This window comes from Liolophura sinensis, chromosome 1 (assembly GCF_032854445.1).
Source record: "Liolophura sinensis isolate JHLJ2023 chromosome 1, CUHK_Ljap_v2, whole genome shotgun sequence".
Taxonomy (NCBI): domain Eukaryota; kingdom Metazoa; phylum Mollusca; class Polyplacophora; order Chitonida; family Chitonidae; genus Liolophura; species Liolophura sinensis.
In genome coordinates this window covers 92762844-92784931 of record NC_088295.1, presented here as the reverse complement: position 1 = coordinate 92784931, position 22088 = coordinate 92762844, and the positions used below count along the sequence as shown (strand labels likewise).

Genomic DNA, 22088 nt, shown 5'->3' with positions numbered 1-22088 from the left:
GAAACTTAATTGATAAAACTTGCATATTATGGCCAAAGGGCAGTCCCCTTTCTCTTTATTACCAGCTTCTTATTTCTAGTGAACACACAGTTTATGATGGGTAATAGGATGCTCTGCAGAGTGTGAACACAGGGTTTAAGGTGGGCGCTAAGGCGCGCTGCAGAGAGTGCTGAATAGGCTCTCTCAGCACTGGACTGTGCTGCTTGTTCAGGCTGCGCCCCATCTAAATACACTGCTGCATACTTTTGGTTTCAAAAATATATTCTTCCGGGTTTTACAGCTGCTCTGCCGTTGGTGAGAATGTTGTATCCAGAGAGTAGTCAGTGAGTGTCAGATAGGTCTAGTAGAATCGGGTATAAGAATGAGTGGAGTCTGTGATGGGGGCCCCAGAAGGCAGAGCACCCAGGTGTGTTGCGAATGTCTCTTGTGTCAATGGAATGGTTTGCCATGGCCCTGGCAGAGCCCATGGGGGTCCAGTAGCCGGGAGCATGCCTCTTAACCGTAACGCAGGATTTTTGTGTGGGAAGCGCTCTTTGAGGAGCCAACGCCGTTCTGTTTGGGGATGGGCACGAATCCTTGAGCTGGCATCCAGACCCAGTAGCCATCACGCTTGGCCATTGGAGACTGGGCATTGATGTAGGACTGAAGTTTGGCCTGTAAGGTGCTTCCTGGGGGAATAGGGCTGTCATAGGAGGGATTCCGTGACAACATATCGGCCAGATAGCGAGCCAGCAGGGCTTTATCTATGCTAGCTAGTTCATTCAGCCTAGAGCTGCCCGACTGTTCCGACCAGTTTTCTGCCTCCTCGTCCGCCGTCATCACAATGGCTGTCAATGTTACTATGGCAACAATTCCACTGTATACCCATTTGTTGAAAATCGCCATTTCTGAAAAATAATGAAAAAACAATAATGAGACTTAGAGTGATAATATGAACGTTAAAAACAGTTTTTTGCTTCCTGTTCTTCATTGATAGTTTGAGTGATGGTAACAGGTTTATTGGTGTGACAATATTGTGATCCACTAAGAACTTCCAGTGAATGTTTTTCTGCCTTATCACACACTGTGAAACTTGATCAGCACTTATCCAAGTCAGGTGGTGATCACTCGTATTTCAGTCGCAAACTGAAGTCTGATGTTGAAGGCAAAGGGGGATAACTCTTGAAGACATATCTCTCTCCTCCCTGCTAACTCAAGTGCAATGATCATAGTGGATGATAATCAATAAAAGGGTCCGGGTTGTGGCTGCTACAAGGAGAGCTCCGTGCGACTTCACATAGCAGCTGGATCATGCTGCGTTCCTCATAAAACTCTCATGAATGCTCTCACTAATATTCTGATGATATTCCACTCATCAAGAGTCATCTGCACACCCATTTCCCCTGATTTTATACGTTTACTGATACACATCCTCCGCCTACGTTTTTATGGGGTCTTAGTATTAATAATTTCCTGTTTAATTGGATACAGAGATGAAGGCATAGCTTAAATGGATTTAAATGCAACAAGCCGTTTCATCTAATGTACATGTGTTATGTTTTTTTTTTTAGTTTTTTTTTTTAGTCTTGTTAACTTTCTTTTCTATTGCGTTGTGAGTTATGATTTTTTTCTTTGTACCAGCATTATAATCTAGTTGTTAAATTGAAAAGCTCTGTTGTGGTTGTGTATTAAATTACCAAATACCAATTATTACATTGTTGAGTGAGTTTTGACCGAGTTTTTAAGATGCTTTTCTTTTGATCAGTAGGACAGACATGAGAGAGTATCATTGATATCCCTTCGCTTACACTGTGGCAAAAAATGGTCAGTGGGGCTTGTGTGGCCATTTAGGGGGTCTTATTTGAAGTTCGTGTGAAGAACACTTTACGTGCCATCAATATAGCATCTGTGCCCCTCATGTGGAAAAGTTTATTTGTAACTTTACCAGAATAGGTGATCTGTTTACCCTGTGACGGCTGCCATATTAGTGAAAAATCACAAAGTCTAGTCATAATCAGATAAGTAAGCTAGCATGTGAATCATATTTTGTAAATGTATACATGTATGTTAGGCCTAAATGTGGGATACCGTGCATTACTGATACCATGCATTACTGGTACCGTGCATTACTGATACCATGCATTACTGATACCATGCATTACTGATACCGTGCATGGCTGATACCATGCATTACTGATACCATGCATTACTGATACCATGCATTACTGATACTGTGCATGGCTGATACTGTGCATTACTGATACCGTGCATTACTGTTACCCTGTAGTCATGTTGGCAAGTGTATTGAGCAACTTCATACATAGCGTGATGCACATGCTGTGCATGAAATGTGCTTATTCTGGGCTCTGGTAGAAATGCATGTAGTATGTTTAATTTGACTAATTGATGTCTTGGGTAAACAGGTGTGAGGGTTTTCTGTGGGCTTCCTGTGTTTAGCCTGATCCCTGGTCTAATATTAACTTTGTGCATGGTTGAGTACACTTGTCCTCTGGCCCAGACAGGTAAGTGTGGGGTAGGGGAAAAGAGTGCTGACTGGAGCCTCACATTATACACCTGACAGCATTCAATTCTGATAATGGTGTTTGCCTCGCCCTCCTCCTCACTAGTCTTTATTATCTACTTACATAAATTAATCCAGGGTGATGTAGCCTTCGTGTAATGGTTATCTTCGCTCCATCAAATTGCCCACTTATATAAGCCTATGAGATTCTTGGCCAGCAGACACTGTATTTTGGCTGACTCTGGAACAAGCTCAAGTCTGCCATCTTTTCAGAGAATCACATATGGTTAGTTGTATTTAGTTACACTTCTGGCTAAATTATTCTTGTTTAGTGGCTGTACCACTAGAATGGAACTGGATTTTCTATGGCCGCACAATTACATGCATGAGAGTGATCAGTTTGTAACCTCTTCCTAACCTCATTAAGGCACAAAGACTACAACGAAGAAAGTAAACATACGAAGAAAGCATTAGGAAGCATTTGACCATTTTGCACATCTGCCAGAAAATCTAACATGCCTGACACTGTTGGAAGTTATTTCTGTTTTGTACAACTGTCTGTGGTGATCATAGACCAGTGTTCCACACTAACCCATGAAGCATAACTTTCTAACTCAGTCAGTTGTCTGGTTAAGGCACCAGCAGCAGTCAAACATAATACTTCATCGTCTGTCGAGTGAACTACTTTATTTTATTATTTCTATAAAGGTGAAATGTCAGGATTTTCTTCACTAATGAAGATGATAGTTCACTGGCTCAGTGAGGTATCACTTTTGTTTGTTATACACCCAGATGCCATGTCATCAAGAAAGAAACATTTTGTTTTATGATGTTCCATTTCTGGCTTCAAGGGGAATGATGTCATAATACAAGTTCAGCCAACTGTACGACGTCCTGCTATATAGACTAGTCAGTGAAGTCACGATATTGTCAAAATATGAATAATAGATAATGTCGTGAAAGTGATAACCCATTGGACGCTTATTATTTTCACCTCTCACTCGATAAATATATATGATATTCAACCTTCACTGCAATATCCGGTGTATGGTTTGAAGATGATTTGGTTGTGAATGATCAGTAAGTCTGCAGCGTGGCGTTAATCTTAGTAATTCATTCATTCAGTCAGTCTGAGTCAGTGGAAACCATTGTGGGATAAGGACTTCATGTACAGCCAAAGTTTACCCATGTGGCGCGCTAACATCACAGGCCTTGGTTTTATACACCACTCAGTAACACAGGTGTCCAACTTATGTCATCATTGGTCACCATGTTGTGGTTGCACACATCTGTTCACGTTTGTATGTTTCAAAAGTTTACTGAAGAAAAACCGTCAAATGCTGTCTTTTTGGTTTTCATGTAATTACCCAATGAAAGTCATGATATATTGTTAATTTTGCTTACAATTAATAATGTGAGGCCCCCTCGTGTGTTTATACCCCCATCAACAAAGTTAGAAGGAGTGGAAATACTGGAGTCACCCTGTCTGTCCATCTGTCTGTGTGTAGGCTCGATTTTGTTCGTGTGTCCTCTCTCAAATAACTGCACCGATTTCGATAAAAGGTGCCACACATCTTGCCTGTTATCGTAACTTATGCATGCTTAAGTTTAATGACAATTGGGTAATTGTTTTCCTAATTATCTCCATTTAGGACTTTCCATAATGAGGCTTTTCAGTGTATTCAGATTGTGTCCATGCAACTATTCTTAAAGTATTAAACCTATTTCCATGAAATTTAACAAACATCTTCCTTGTCATCTACACTTGTGCATGCCTAAGTTTAATTACAATCAGATAACTTGGTTTCATAATTACTCCCATTCATGGACAGTGTACTCTCTTCTGATGGCTACATTTCTCCATTCAAACTGGACGCACCAGTAGTGTAATCCATGCACACCTTGAATGGTCTATGAAACAAGCTATATGAAACCAAACTATAAAGCAACATGACATCCTGTCAGTTCTTTTAAGGTTTTCTTAGTTTTCAGTTACCTGGATTCTAGAATACCTGGATTCTATTATTAAACTGGCCACTCCGGTAACTTGCGTTCAGAAAGCAGATTGGGGCTGTATGCTCAAGTGGATAATTTTTGCGTAATACTTGAGGCAAAGAAAGGAAAGAATCGCAGTATTCTTGTATTGTTCATAAGAAGAAAAAAAAACAGACTGACCTCCAAAATTGAAATGTCATGCCAACTTGTACGCATCTATAAAGGATATGCCAACTTGTACGCATCTATAAAGGATATGCCAACTTGTACGCATCTATAAATGATATGCCAACTTGTACGCATCTATAAAGGATATGCCAACTTGTACGCATCTATAAAGGATATGCCAACTTGTACGCATCTATAAAGGATATGCCAAATTGTATGCATCTATAAAGGATATATTGAAGCGGGTGATTAAAATGGACCGCTGCTAGTGAAAACGTCATCTGTAACTTTGAATGATTGTCCTAAATCCCGGATGGAAAACCAGACGCTCAGATTTGTCAGATGTCTCATGGTGATTATGTTCACTACAAATCTTTTTCTCTTCATATGTCTTCTCTCTATTTGCCAAACACATTTTGCATGGGGTAAACAACACCTGGAGGCATTGGATCTGCATTATCAGGAAAGTTTTCTGGGAGACTGGTGAGAAATGGGTGTTTGGTGTACATGTATAAGGCAGCTAGGGTGATGGAATTGATTGTGGAATAAAGTCACCAGGTTCTTAATATATACGTAAAAGGAGCTTATAGCAGTAAAGAAGAAGGCTTTCAGGGTGAAAGTGTGTTGTTGAACATATCAGATTTTGATTCTGTTTCACTGGGGTGTGAAAGCTAATGATAGACTCAGATAGAAAGCACAGGTGAGCACCCTACAGGCATGGCAGTGTGTGATAAAGTTAGAAATACGCCTACATTTTGCATGACAAGAACATGTTTATGTTTGATTTGACTAAAATATGGTGTACTGGTGTATATATATATATATATATATATATATAAAGACAGTAAAGATGATTAAGCCCCTCCCCATCTAATAACACTGATAGTCTGCCTGAGAGATAAGTTGTGCACCATACTGTAGAGTTGAGTCCCCTGTAACAACACTGGCCCAAAGGCTGTCCTAATGTGTATGAATGTCCAAACTTTCGTTATGAAATTATGCATCCACATCCACCCCACCAACCCTATAAAAAACAGCTGCAGAGCACATGACAGTGAAAAGAAGTGCCCACACTGTGCTAATTGTACCATGTGTGTGCTAGAAAGTGTGCATGTTTGCCATGTGTCAACATTGACAGAGTGTGCATGTTTTGCCATGTCTCAACATTGACACTGTGTGCATGTTTTGCCATGTCTCAACGTTGACACTGTGTGCATGTTTGCCATGTCTCAACATTGACACTATGTGCATGTTTTGCCATGTCTCAACATTGACACTGTGTACATGTTTGCCATGTCTCAACATTGACACTGTGTGCACCTTTGTCTTGTGTCAAGATTTCTGTTGTCCATGTATGTGGACAGGTGTTACATTGATACATTGGGCATGTGTGTTATGTGTTGGCATTGACACAGAGGTCATGTGTGTTTTGGATGGACATTGTCAAAGGTGCCACATGTGGTGGAGTCCTAAATTTGTACAAGTGTTATACAGTTAGAGATACACAGAATTGCTATCATACCAGTCTGATCTCTATAGACAGGTGCATGGTGTACTATTACAGAACATGAAGAAGCTCATTTAGGCACGAGGCATCGCTCAGCACACAGTCTGTGATCAGCATGGATGGAACACATGCATCTCTGTGCGACTTTTGCTTTCTCTTGTCATTAAGATTTAAGGTAGTCTGTTGTTGCTGTGTACACAGTACTAATGTGGACATGGGGTAGTCAAGTGTAATTAGGAGGTAAAATGTGTGTTTTCTCCTTAAGCCATTGATCTGTCCCTCCTGATGGCCAGGATCAGGTCTGATTGGCCCGCTGAGGCTCTTAGGCAATGGTTCATGTGCCCCAATCCCTGCCGAGACCCTCACAAGCACTTGTGTGACTGGGGTACGGGATGAGGCTACAGACAGCTGTTTGTACAGTATAGGCCCTCATTCACTCCCACATGCTCTCCACCATCATCTACAGTTTACCTGCAGTGTTTGTTGGAGATCTGCTAAATGGGTTGATGGTGGGTAAAGTTTAGACAGGTTCCCCTGGGGGTGGGGCAGGTACACTAAGTTTAGAGGTAGTCTGGGCTGGCAGGATGGGCTGGATAGGTCACAGTGGATTTGTAGCTATCTCCCCATACCTAGAGGTTTAACAATCCAGGCAACTGGTGAAATTACCTCTTTGACCAAAAAGCTTATGTTGCCGTCATATCAGTGGATAAGCTACAGGTTAAGCTCTTCTGGTTGGTGGTAATAAGCCAACGGTGATATCTACCCAGTATTCCTACCACCAGGGATTCGGGGTGGGGCTGAATTCAGAGGAGGGTGTCGTGGAATATGGTTCAGACAGCAAGTGAAATTTGAATCAATATTGTTTAACTTGCTGTGCTGCTATATTATTTTGTTCTACACTGCTGTATGAACTACCAATTAACAATGTCATGTGAAAATGGCAAATATTGCTTATATTACATTTATGCCTTTATGCTTTGTACTACAACAACAACAATTATGCCTAGAGTACATGTACACCTGTTTGGTTTAAGGAGTTTTGACTTTAATAAGGTTTTAGGCTATTCCAACTAAACAAGACCACAACATTAAAAAAAAAAGAACCACTAGAATTATTGTCAATGAGTATATATACTTGAAACCTTCATCCACGCTTTTCAGTGAGGTACATTTGTAAAAGGCAAAAAACTTCTGGACATCAACAAGCAAGCTTGTCTACATGATTGTTCATGCGCTTTGTCACTCTTTGCAAATGTATCTAAAAGAACAATTAAAAAATGCTGTGGGTCTTCCAGCAGCCTGCAGATGGTCATGAGTTTCTCCAGGCTCTGCCAGGTTTCCTCACACAAAAAATGCCGGTTGTCATGATCTAAGTGAAATATTTTTGAGTGTGGCGTAAAAACACCAATCAAACAAATGAATAAATCATACCTGTATGAGTGCTATGCCCGTAAACTGAAGACCCTTTGAAGACTATGATTGCCTTATTACAGATCCAAATATATATGTGAGGTATTCGGATTCAAAAGTCAGGAACTTTATTGTGAAACAATTAGAATCTCCAAATTAGTATAGTTTAATAAACATTTTCAAACCAAAGGTCTGAATTAACCGTATGTAAAAAGCTCCTGAAAAGTACATGATATCTCTTTGTCATATTTTCAGTTTAAATAGGAAAGTTGTAAAAGGTGTAGAAAGTTAAGAAAGGCTCACTTATTTTCTTCTTAGTAATATTGAAGCATGCTTTTATACAGCTGTAATATATCAGGGATGTCATAGAAATGCAAATTTTACAAACTGAAGCTCAAAATTAAAAAAAAAAATTTTTTATTACCAAATTGAGTTTAAAAAATGTACCAACCAATTTGAAGTCCATATTGAGTTGAAATGTACTTTACAAACTGAGGTAAGTTTTATCTTGTATTGTATCATTATCTGTATACCTCTTATAACATCCATTTTATAGCTTGAAATGTAATAATAACCCAGTGTATTGTTGATAGCCCCAGTAACATGTCAGGATGTGCAGACTGGCTAGGGAACGGAAACTGGACCATGTACAGTGCTGTGAAAGCACATTGCCTGAGAAACTTTTTTAATTTGTTTTTGAAAGGTTAGACCTACGAATTCAGTTTTCTCACGTTTTTTTCAGCATTCACTTATCGGCAACTAAATTGAGTACATCAGTAGTTATTTCTGTCGTTAAATTTCCTTTACTCCAAGTATTCAGTTTCCCATGCCAAAATTGAGTTTATGAATCCCTGCATTTCTGTTGGGGTTGATAGTCGTAATTTCCTTTCTCACCTGTGTGTGTCACAGTCATTTGTGGAAATCAGATGGACACAGTCATTTGTGGAAATCAGATGGACAGTCATTTGTGGAAATCAGATGGACACAGTCATTTGTGGAAATCAGATGGACACAGTCAGTTGATTGTATTTTTATGGAATGGCCAATAATGGGATTGTTTAAGACTTTATTTAGGTGTATTCTGTGTTGGAGGATGTGATTAGTGGAGGGACAAAGTTGAGGAAGTTAGCAGCACTGTTTATCCTCAGCCACCTCCCTACTACCTCATGTCACCTCCCTGCCACCTCCTACCTGACTCTAGCCAGTATGAACAAATCTCTATTTAATCACCAGCACAGACACAGCTTTAGGGAATAAAGCATGGCTTTATTGATGTACACTACTGCAGTGAACATGTCAGCACCTTGTGACTCGCATCAGTCCAAACCAATTTATACCTGACTGGCCAAATGAAGATTAAAACGTGACTCCTCCACAGGTTTTAAGTGATGAGCTTGAATGGAATGCCCACCACTGCCTTACAAGTGTATGCAATGTCTGCCTACACACATGCAGTTGCCTTTTATTGGTCATACGGTGGTAAAGTCATATTGAAATGTCAGCGTGAAAATGCAATCTGTGAAGGTTAAAAAGTTGGTTATCAAGTAAAGCCACTTGTAAATTTCCACAATCTTTACACTACATCAGTTCTATGGCTATAAGAATTAGGCTAGATTTTCTACAATTTCTCTGTCTCTTCTCACAGTTGAATGATTGACCACTCAAGGTAAACTTCGCAGGACAGAAATTGTTTCCGAAAGTGCATATTTTCTGTGCTTCATGCAGACTTTGGCCCTGAATAACTGGAGTAATTGCCTCTAAACCTTTATACATGTATATGAGATCTCAATACTTGCTGTATACATGTATATGGGATCTCAATACTTGCTGTATACATGTATATGGGATCTCAATACTTACTGTATACATGTACATGGGATCTCAATACTTATTTTGTACATGTATATGAGATCTCACCAGTAGAACTGGAGCACAATAACTGTCAGTTAAGTCAGCATGTATATCTTACTCTGTGGTTAGAAGTTGCTTGTACAAAAGAGTCTGGGATTTGAACAGTGCCAATGTCTGTGTCTTTGTCACACTTCCCAGATTTCTTGTGTTAACACCTAGCTACTGCTGTAGATTGATGGGACATATGATTGGGGATTGTAGCAATAAGTCCACCTGGACAGACGGGATTGATGGCGGAACATCCCTGTGGAGTCACTGAGCTACAAGCACAGCTGTCGTGGATTCCTTGTAGACAGTAATTGCTGTAGGCTCTGCTTATCTTTGTTCACTCTGATGTGAAATGTTTCTGTTGGCTTATTTTAACCGGTAACTGTGTATTAGTTGCGTTGGATTGAGTGGCTGGCTGATGTCTTTATTTGACTGACCACAAAGAGTTAGAGGAGGACTGGTAACATTGATACAGACAGACAGGGTCTTCTTGGCTCTGTTACCAGCTAATAATGTACACCACAATGGCACTTTGGTTCTTCTTAGATGAAGATTAGGATGAACTGGTTCTTATGTTACATTGAATCCAGAAATATGTAGACTGCGGTGTTGGATGTCATAGACTGACTCCAGTTTTGGTGTACGATTGCTTGCTGAACTTCGCAAGAGCTAGCCAAGCCCGTATTGATTTCTAACCAGACTGCCCCTTTAAGAAATCATGACAAATTTGTCTTGTGTTTGCAGGCGTTTGCAAGTTTCAGGAGGCTCTGATGATAGAACGTCACGTTAGCTCCAGTAATCTTGGAGTCATTGCCACAAAACAGTGTGGCACCATTTTTCTTCAGCTTAATTGTAACTGTTGTAACATGTTTGTCTGACAGAAGTGCGACAGAGCCGGCACGATAGGGCTGGTCACCACAGAATTTAACGAGTAAAGCCCATACAAAAGATATAAATATTACATGGCCCATCCATCATGGAATATAAGAGACGAAGAACAATTAATATTTCATTTTTGCTTGGTAATTGTTGCTGGCCATGACAATACTTTGTTTGTAAAGGCAGGGTTGGAAGACTTTGAGAAAGTTCAGCAGAATCGAAACATGTTTAACTTGTCTGTGGTTTTGCTGTTACATTTTTGGTTTCAGAATATTTCCTGAACATCTGTTTCATTAAAAAAAAGGAGCCCCGAAACTACATCTATGAATTATTCATTGATTATTGTTTTATGCTGTTTTAATTGCAAGAAACCACTAGAAGCACAGGGATTTCTTTTCTTTCTAAGAAACCCATAGGGCAAGAGTTTTTCAGTTGGGACAGTATCACAAAATGAATACCATTGTGGTGAGAGTCATTAGGCAGATTGGGTCGAGAAAAACAACCTGTTTTATATTTAATTATAAGATTAAGCTTGTTTAATTGGAGAAGTTCCTGGAACAGAGAGGTTGCTAATGGTATAGAGTTGTTGGCACACGTTAGAGAGGTCATTAATCAGGACAGGTATTATTATTTTACTTTATGAGGGAATTTGACAGCATGAGCTGATAAATAGTCTAAGTGGACTTCAAAAGAAACTTCCAGCTCTGTGAGGAAGAGAAATACATGCAATAACAAAAAACTCTGGCATAGAGTTGTATTGAATTTTGGCAGACAGAGGTTGCTTTCTTGTTTCCCTTAGGGAAGAAGAGCTATTGTGACATCAGAGACCCTGCCCCTAATTTTGTCATAGTCATTGAGGTTTGTTGAGGGATGTGATTGGTCTTAAATCTGAACCAAACTGTTTGTAAGTTAACAGCTTCATTAGTCAGATTTGTACTTGTGTGTCGGTGAGTGATGCTGGGTGAGCCCTGTCAGATTGATGCATTCTTACTGCCACTGATTGGGTCGGAAATGAGCAGACGCTAGCCTGGCTATCACATAATTAATCATTTAGAATTGCTCAAATGGAGATCTCGACCAACATCAAAGAAAGGCATTGAACGATAATAGGAAAAACGACAACGTTTTTACAGGGGGGAAAAAGGGCTTTGTGGAAATATGATGTGCCGACTATGATAGGGAAACGAGAAAAAAGCCTTGTTTTGAGTGGAGAAAAGGGCATTCTTCTGTCCAGGCCTCACCCATCATCTTTCCTTTCAAAGACAAACGTTTAGATTTCCTGCTGCCTTAATAGTTTATTGTCTTTGCTGAGAGCTATGTGAGAATTGCATCATGTGACTGGCTGTGGGACTGTGGCATCTAGTCACAGACAAACGTGGCACAGCACTTCATAGACTCACGATGATTGTGTGCTGGACTGCTCATTAACTCTCCCTCTCTACACAAGCTTTTTTTGTAGGCAGAGTAATTGGGGTGGGAGCTTTCTAAGACTGACCAGCCAGGGGCCTGCAAACCGCCTCTGGGCTGGCATCAATATGATGCACCCAGAAAACAGTTTAACAGAAACCTGATTAGGCCAGCAACAATGGGGGCGGTGGATGCTCCAGAGGGATAGCTGTGATCAGGACAGGCCTCACTGGTGTAAACTGGTGTAAACTGGTGTGGATTATGAAAGCTGCAGCAACATAATGGTACCATCAGATTATGACACCTGTGACTAAACCTAGATCATCTACAGATTCGTGCCACTTAGCTCACCTGTGGATTGTCCAGTCAAGGTGTGTGTATACAATACACTACATCACCTGCTTCATCTACAGGCTCGTGTCACTTAGCTCACCTGTGAATTGTCCAGTATTCAGCGTGTATACAATACACTACATCACCTGCTTCATCTGCAGACTCGTGTCACTTAGCTCACCTGTGAATTGTGCAGTATTCAGTGTGTATACAATACACTACATCACCTGTTTCATCTACAGACTTGTGTCACTTAGCTGACCTGTGAATTGTCCAGTATTCAGTGTGTATACAATACACTACATCACCTGTTTCATCTACAGACTTGTGTCACTTAGCTCACCTGTGAATTGTCCAGTATTCAGTGTGTATACAATACACTACATCACATGCTTCATCTACAGACTCGTGTCACTTAGCTCACCTGTGAATTGTCCAGTATTCAGTGTGTATACAATACACTACATCACCTGTTTCATCTACAGACTCGTGTCACTTAGCTCACCTGTGAATTGTCCAGTATTCAGTGTGTATACAATACACTACATCACCTGCTTCATCTACAGACTTATGTCACTTAGCTCACCTGTGAATTGTCCAGTATTCAGTGTGTATACAATACACTACATCACCTGTTTCATCTACAGACTGGTGTCACTTAGCTCACCTGTGAATTGTCCAGTATTCAGTGTGTATACAATACACTACATCACCTGCTTCATCTACAGACTCGTGTCACTTAGCTCACCTGTGAATTGTGCAGTATTCAGTGTGTATACAATACACTACATCACCTGTTTCATCTACAGACTTGTCACTTAGCTCACCTGTGAATTGTCCAGTATTCAGTGTGTATACAATACACTACATCACCTGCTTCATCTACAGACTCGTGTCACTTAGCTCACCTGTGAATTGTCCAGTATTCAGTGTGTACACAATACACTACATCACCTGTTTCATCTACAGACTTGTGTCACTTAGCTCACCTGTGAATTGTTCAGTATTCAGTGTGTATACAATACACTACATCACTTGTTTCATCTACAGACTTGTGTCACTTAGCTCACCTGTGAATTGTCCAGTATTCAGTGTGTATACAATACACTACATCACCTGCTTCATCTACAGACTTGTGTCACTTAGCTCACCTGTGAATTGTCCAGTATTCAGTGTGTATACAATACACTACATCATCTGTTTCATCTACAGACTCGTGTCACTTAGCTCACCTGTGAATTGTCCAGTATTCAGTGTGTATACAATACACTACATCACCTGTTTCATCTACAGACTCGTGTCACTTAGCTCACCTGTGAATTGTCCAGTATTCAGTGTGTATACAATACACTACATCACCTGCTTCATCTACAGACTTGAGCCTTTCCACAACCAGAATGTGGCTACAGTCTCTACGACTTCAGGCATTTTAAACCATCCCACCATGGCTTCAGGCATTTTAAGCCATCCCACCATGGCTTCAGGCATTTTAAGCCATCCCACCATGGCTTCAGACATATTAAGCCATCACACCATAACTTCAGGCATTTTAAGCCGTCCCACCATGATGTCTTGACATTTTAAGCCATCCCACCATGGCTTCAGGCATATTAAGCCATCACACCATAACTTCAGGCATTTAAGCCGTCCCACCATGATGTCTGACATTTTAAGCCATCCCACCATGACTTTGGACATTTTAAGCTGTCCCACCGATTTCAGACATTTTAAGTCGTCCCATCATAACTTTAGGTATTTTATATAAAACTACCACACCACAAGTTCAGGTATTTGAAGCTTTTACTCCATGAGTTCAGGTATTTGAAGCTTTCACACCATGAGTTCAGGTATTTGAAGCTACCACACCCTGGGTTCAGGTATTTGAAGCTCTCATTCCATGAGTTCAGGTATTTGAAGCCACCACACCGTGAGTTGAGGTGTCTTAAACTACCCCACAACTGGGATTTTTAATCAGTAGACAGGATGACTTCAAATGTTTAATAGTTACTAGATCTCAACTTCATTGTTTTGTTATCCCATCGGAAAATGATGGAGAAGGGATCATGTGGTTATTTCTTGTTGCAATTATGACAGACTGGAAATAGCCAGTGTTAACAGTGTGGTCACAATGGAAGTCAAAGAGCTCCAGATAAATATTGACTAATTTTAGTTAGTATGTTCAGATTGACACATAAGTTCGTACATTATTTAATCTGAGCTGTTTTGATCAAATCTTTTATAGCAACCAGCTTGAAATAACAAGTTTTAGTAACAGAATGGCAGTAGAAGTCATCACATTTCAGATAATGCTTTCATAATTTGTATGCAGGTTGACACAGAGGTGAACTACATGCAGGGCTCTTTAAACTTGAACTGGTTCCATCAGATTTCTGGTTTCTATGTTTTGAATAGTGTGAATAGTAGTTATTCTGTTTCTCACAGAATTCCATATTTCATTCTCAGTTATTCTGTTTCTCACAGAATGCAATATTTCATTCTGAGTTATTCTTTTTCTCACAGAATTCCATATTTCATTCCGAGTTATTCTGTTTCTCACAGAATTCCATATTTCATTCTGAGTTATTCTGTTTCTCACAGAATTCCATATTTCATTCTCAGCTTTGGAGTAGGGTGAATTATAATGATTCCTATTAAAACTGCAGCTGTTTCCATCAAAGTTTTGGTTGCCTTTTCTTGGCACTGAAATTAATGTTTCAGCAGTATGAAGAGAATGGAACGCATACAGTTTCACACTGGGAATCCAAATTCGGTATCTTGTATGGGGATCAATGAAGTATTTTTGAGTTAAACTAGAGCTGAGTTGATCAGATTTCTGGTATGTTTCTGTTTCTAATCGCAACCAACTGAAAATAGCAGGTTGTGATTTCCAGGTTTCGCACATATACAGCTGATAAAAAAGATGGCATTGTGTATGTCACAGTCAAGTCTTATATTAATGACTGATCTAACACCTACATGTATGTCTTTTAGCTTCCAGAGCCAGACTTGAACCATTCATCTGCCAGAAATGGACTTTTAGCTACCCAAAAATGATTTCTTTCAAGTTACACTACTTGTGTATTACAAAGATGACATGTTCCTTGTATAGAGTAGAGAATTACTTGACCTTTCCTCTGGCTGTCAACATATGACTTAATAGCTCCACAGATCTCTTCACCACATGGTATTGGTACTTTGACAAAACGGTTTTTACACACACGAGTGGTAATAACTAGGGTGGAATTCAAGCCTGGTGCTAATGAAACCCATTTCATTGTGGAGAGACTTGTGTGTCATTAACAATGTGAGGCAAAACAGAAGTAGGGCATGGAGAGAAAGTGATGCCGGATACTAGGCTCAATACAGGGAGACTTACTTCATAATATCCCAGAGAGATGAGAGATGTCTTCATGTGTGCATGCTTTACAGTGGATACCGACAATCCTTTCTAGGAATCAACAATGGTGTGTCATCAGCCTGTGGAATGGTATAAGGGCATTCATTGTGAAGTTAAGAGAAGGTTGATCCTGAGGCATACCTGTGATAAGCCTGTGATGTCAGATGTTTTGTGTGTATAAAGGTTATGAGGTTGGTGAAGTTAATTACCTGATGGATAGATGCACCTGGAGACGGTTTCAGTGTTAGCTCCTCGGTCTGTGTAAATGGGAGATGGTATCCCTGACCTTCAGATATCATATGTCGTGACATCTACCTTTTTCATATCTTTCTCCAGTTGATATACTTTGGGATCTTCCTGTCCTATTGTCAGTCTTACATAAAGACACAGAAGTGTAATTTTGCTAATGTTCACCCCGGTGTGTCTATGTTCTCCCTGGTGTGTCTATGTTTACCCTGGTGTGTCTATGTTCACCCTGGTGTGTCTATGTTCACTTTGGTGTGTCTATGTTCACCCTGGTGTGTCTGTGTTCACCCTGGTGTGTCTGTGTTCACCCTGGTGTGTCTATGTTTAACCTGGTGTGTCTATGTTCACCCTGGTGTGTATATGTTCACCCTGGTGTGTCTATGTACACCCTGGTGTGTCTAGGTTCATCCTGGTTCCCCCACATGAATCAAATGTAATCCACACAGCTAGATTCATCATTTATTTGTACCCTGCATTGAAATTCAAACAGAGATCAATGCAGAACATAAGGATAAATAGCCATTTGATGTCTTTGCTGCATGGTGCAAAAACTTTAGCCAGTCCTCAGTGCAGATGCATGCCGAGTCCTGGGCAAGGACATAGGTACAGTTGGTTGAAGCACTCTTTACTAAGTATCAGAATCCTGTTTAGATTAGAATATGATGTATGGTACAGTTGGTTGAAGCACTCTTTACTAAGTATCAGAATCCTGTTTAGATTAGAATATGATGTATGGTACAGTTGGTTGAAACACTCTTTACTAAGTATCAGCATCCTGTTTAGATTAGAATATGATGTATGGTACAGTTGGTTGAAACACTCTTTACTAAGTATCAGAATCCTGTTTAGATTAGAATATGATGTATGGTACAGTTGGTTGAAGCACTCTTTACTAAGTATCAGAATCCTGTTTAGATTAGAATATGATGTATGGTACAGTTGGTTGAAACACTCTTTACTAAGTATAAGAATCCTGTTTAGATTAGAATATGATGTATGGTACAGTTGGTTGAAGCACTCTTTACTAAGTATCAGAATCCTGTTTAGATTAGAATATGATGTATGGTACAGTTGGTTGAAACACTCTTTACTAAGTATCAGCATCCTGTTTAGATTAGAATATGATGTATGGTACAGTTGGTTGAAACACTCTTTACTAAGTATCAGAATCCTGTTTAGATTAGAATATGATGTATGGTACAGTTGGTTGAAACACTCTTTACTAAGTATCAGAATCCTGTTTAGATTAGAATATGATGTATGGTACAGTTGGTTGAAACACTCTTTACTAAGTATCAGAATCCTGTTTAGATTAGAATATGATGTATGGTACAGTTGGTTGAAGCTCTCTTTACTAAGTATCAGAATCCTGTTTAGATTAGAATATGATGTATGGTACAGTTGGTTGAAACACTCTTTACTAAGTATAAGAATCCTGTTTAGATTAGAATATGATGTATGGTACAGTTGGTTGAAACACTCTTTACTAAGTATAAGAATCCTGTTTAGATTAGAATATGATGTATGGTACAGTTGGTTGAAACACTCTTTACTAAGTATAAGAATCCTGTTTAGATTAGAATATGATGTATGGTACAGTTGGTTGAAACACTCTTTACTAAGCATCAGAATCCTGTTTAGATTAGAATATGATGTATGGTACAGTTTATAAAACATCATGAAATAAAGTATTTGGATTGGATTAAGCCAGTTTTTATCTCACAATCTTAAATTAATGATTGTTTTTAAATTATGCCATATCTGATTACATTGGAGGTAAAAGACTGTGTGAATGTAGTCTACAGTACGGTAGTTGTGACAGTTTTGTCTACCAGACACAAGAATGGCTTCTTGTGTTGGGTGAAGTAAGGGATGCTCTAGGCAGCCAGATGTGGCATCCAGCATTGGAATAAGTGACATCTAAATGAATTGTGTGGATATTAAGTTACACAGGTGAACGTAAACTTTTCAGCTAATTACAAACATGTTTCTTGCTCTTGGAGTCAGCTTCCTAAACAGTTCAAGAAAATTCTAAAGACCTATAAAGTAATTTAAACATAGAAACTTGTCAAATGTTTGTCAAGTGACATCAGTGTAAAACATCATATCAAATAAATAAATAAATCGAGTGACATCGACGAGCGTTTTAAGTGGCTTAAACTGTATGGCAAGTAAATAGTGGATGAAGAAGTATTAGGAAGCCATTCTCACACAGGCTCATAAACAAAAAACATTAACAAGGAATATTCTCTGTATATTGTCCTTTTCCAAAGTGTGTAAGTATCTGAGCATACCACTGACCTGCATACCTGTCAATCATGGTCATTGTTTTGTCCTAAGTCAATAAAGTTTCCGCTATTGGAAACACCTTGTAAACACCAGCAAGTACAGTTCAACTCTGACTAAACACCTTGTAAACACCAGCAAGTATAGTTTCTTGTCCTTAATGAACGAATTGGCTTGTATTGAATGACTGATGCCCACATTCTTGGCCTCTTATCTGTATATACCATGGTGTGTTTATTAGTGAAGTGTCAGTGACTGATGCCCACATTCTTGGCCTCCTGTCTGTATTCACCGTGGTGTGTTTATTAGTGAAGTGTCAGTGACTGATGCCCACATTCTTGGCCTCCTGTCTGTATTCACCGTGGTGTGTTTATTAGTGAAGTGTCAGTGACTGATGCCCACATTCTTGTCCTCCTGTCTGTATTCACCGTGGTGTGTTTATTAGTGAAGTGTCAGTGACTGATGCCCACATTCTTGGCCTCCTGTCTGTATTCACTGTGGTGTGTTTATTAGTGAAGTGTCAGTGACTGATGCCCACATTCTTGTCCTCCTGTCTGTATTCACCGTGGTGTGTTTATTAGTGAAGTGTCAGTGACTGATGCCCACATTCTTGGCCTCCTGTCTGTATTCACCGTGGTGTGTTTATTAGTGAAGTGTCAGTGACTGATGCCCACATTCTTGGCCTCTTGTCTGTATTCACTGTGTTGACTGGTATTCATTGTCCAGGTGTCCATATAGTGTCTGGTATAGTAACCTTGGTAGATGTACACTTGTATTGTGATTGTGAAAGAATGTCTGTAGTGTTGTACTATTGTGGTGTGACTGAAGCTCCCACAGACCAGATGTGCCCGCCAGGTGTACAGACTCACCTTAATAATGTATTGTAGCCTGATGTGGCTAGTCTGAGCTCATCATCTGGTGTTCACCAAGCTACCTGCAGTTTGTCTGCCAGGCCGTGCAAGTTAATAGGTGCAATAATTACCTGAATATCTGTCTGGAATTATCCACATGAGTGTATACAGACATGATACTTGATGTTGTCGTAGTAGATTATATACCTGTAGAAACAGGTTCACAGCATTTTACATGTAAGAGACCCCGGTATGTGGCAATAATTAACTGTTATCAGTTTCATTTATTTCCAAAATGACTACAAACTTGGGCATCATTACAACATCAACATGGCCAAGGCTTGTTTGGAAGTCTGCATATATGTTAGGTTGTGTATACAGCCGTGTAAGTCTTCATGCAAAAACCAATATGTATACACTTAAGCTGAATATTGTATTCTGACTCTGACCAGTTACTCCTTAATATAACCAGACACAGGCCTGCCGTCAAAGATTTATTGGGTATGTGACACTTCTACAAATCCATGGCTAAAGTATTTTGGGGAGTCCCTTGGTTTATTTTTCTTGGAATAAATCACTTATGTGTTCAAGGGGTTAATAGCAGAGAAAAGAGATTTTCTGACAAATTCCATTAGAGAAATAAATATTTTTGTTTTAAGCAACATGTGTATGTCACAATAAATATATCTTCTTAATTAGTACTCAACCAGTTTCCAGGAGAACTATTCTGAAAAATGTCTTTACGAGTAAACTGATGTTGAACGCATCTTTAGGCTGAAGCTAGCTAAAGGTCAAAGTAAAAAGTTGGATGGTGAATGCTGAAATAATTTTTTAAAGGCACTAGTTACATATTAGTGACTGAGAACAGATAAAAATGATTACAAGAATCCTTCATGAAACCAAAATTGATATCCTCTTATGTCTATCTGTATCAGTGTTGCATCTAGGGGTGATATCCTCTTTTGTCTGTCTGTATCAATGTTGCCTCTAGGGGTAAAATCCTCTTTTGTCTGTCTGTATCAATGTTGCATCTAGGGGTGATATCCTCTTTTGTGTGTCTGAATCAATGTTGCATCTAGGGGTGAAATCCTCTTTTGTCTGTCTGTATCAGTGTTGCATTTTGGGGTGAAATCCTCTTTTGTCTGTCCATATCAATGTTCCCTCTAGGGGTGATATCCTCTTTTATCTGCCTTCATCAATGTTGCATCTAGGGGTGAAATCCTCTTACGTCTATCTGTATCAATGTTGCATCTAGGGGTGAAATCCTCTTTTGTCTGTCTGCATCAATGTTCCCTCTAGGGGTGAAATCCTCTTTTGTCTGTCTGTATCAATGTTGCATCTAGGGTTGATATTCTCTGCATCGTTGTCATATAGCTAGAGATGATATCCTACGAAATGGTTGTGTAACATGAGACGAGATCCTTGAATTGCATGGTCGTGTAACAATATCCTCTAAATCAGTCATATAACAAGATGTTACCCTCTGAATTGGTCACATAACGGGAGGTAATATCTTTTGACCGGGGTACCTTTTCTTACTAAAGAGTGACGATGCCAAATAGACCACTGTTCCCTCGCAATGGATGAGTACTGTGTTACTAGTTTTTCCACTAAACATCATTGCTAAGGCAGGAATAAGCAACAGACTACACACCTTGGGCAGGATTCGCTCCCAATTGGCCATGTAACAAGACATGATGTCTGGTCATGTAACAAGACATGATATCCGGTCATGTAACAAGACATGATGTCCAGCCATGCAACGAGACATGATGTCCGGTCATGTAACAAGACATGATGTTCGGTCATGTAACAAAACATGATATCTGGTCATGTAATCAAACATGATGTCCAGTCATGTAACAAGACATGATGCCTGGTCATGTAACAAGACATGATGTCTGGTCATGTAACAAGACATGAAATCCTATGAATCGGTCATGTAACCATAAGTGATATCCTATGAATCGGTCATGTAACCATAGGTGATATCCTATGAATCGGTTATGTTATCAGGGGTGATATCCTATGAATCGGTCATGTAACCATAGGTGATATCCTATGAATCGGTCATGTAACCATAGGTGATATCCTATGAATCAGTAATGTTATCAGGGGTGATATCCTATGAATCGGTTATGTAACCAGAGGTGACATTGTATTAATCGGTCATGGACCAAGAGGGGATATCTTGTGTGCGTGTAAATGGTCATGTAAGAAGATGTGATATATATATATATATATATTGTCCTCTGAATATGTTCATGAAATAACTAGTGATACATTTTCAAGCCATCTTGCTCATGTAACTACTGGAAGTATATTCCAAATGCCTCATCTAAATGTAGTAATTGATATATTCTGAAACTCTCTTGTGAAACGTAAAGTAATGAAAAAAAAAAATTCTTTACCTGCAAAAAAAAAAGACTCTTTTAGAAAAACATGCATGCCAGATGGTTGGCTTTTATGGTCAGTTAAACATGACCATAAAGTGAAATTGCTCATTTGAAAATTGTTACAAATTCTTCCTTTAGGCATGTAAGCCATTTCCAACATGGAATGTGTTTAACTATTACCACAGTAATTTTTTCTCATTTAAGTGCATTATTATTGAGTCACATTATCTGAGGCATGTTTCTCTAATTCCCACGTCTTGATTTGTGGAAATGTCCCACATAATAATACAGCAGGTAAAACAGGTACTTACTTTAGTGTATGAAGTTTGTCCGCCTTGCGGGATGGTGTTGAGCGTAGCTGAGAGAGCTGGAGGTGCCAGTGGCTGTACAAGTGCCCAGCATACAGGTGCGGTTTTGTTCTGCCTGTCAGCCGCCACCGAGGGATATCCACTGCTAATAATCGGACTGGTCCATCTGCCTGGCACTCACAAGCAAACAGCTCTTATAGCGTTTGGCCCTGCAATGATCTAAGGGATGGCCCAGAAGCGCTTTGCCAAGTTAGCCTTTCTCCTTGCCCTCCGAACTGGTGACGCTAGCTTATATAGGAGGCTGGGCCATCACCCACTCACTACTATGCAACCCCCTACAGGGACAGTCCAATTAGCAGCTTCTAGCAGAGCTCCGTGTGGAGAGAACATAATAGTTCTACTCTGATCACTTAATATGTGCAACATGACCACTCTTCAGCCATTCTCACCTGTGATGTATAGTTTTTGCACCTTTACTTGCTTTCTCACATCTATACCTCTAAACA

The 22088-nt window shown here is 39.6% G+C and overlaps 1 long non-coding RNA gene across 1 annotated transcript; it reads right to left on the bottom strand.

Annotated features, from left to right (window-relative positions):
* Window positions 1-24: 24 nt before the first annotated feature.
* LOC135482283 (uncharacterized) lies at window positions 25-21844 on the bottom strand. The gene is made up of 2 exons (XR_010446218.1): window positions 21586-21844; window positions 25-887 (listed from the first exon to the last, which is right to left on the bottom strand). It is a non-coding gene; the product is annotated as an uncharacterized LOC135482283 (long non-coding RNA).
* Window positions 21845-22088: the final 244 nt, after the last annotated feature.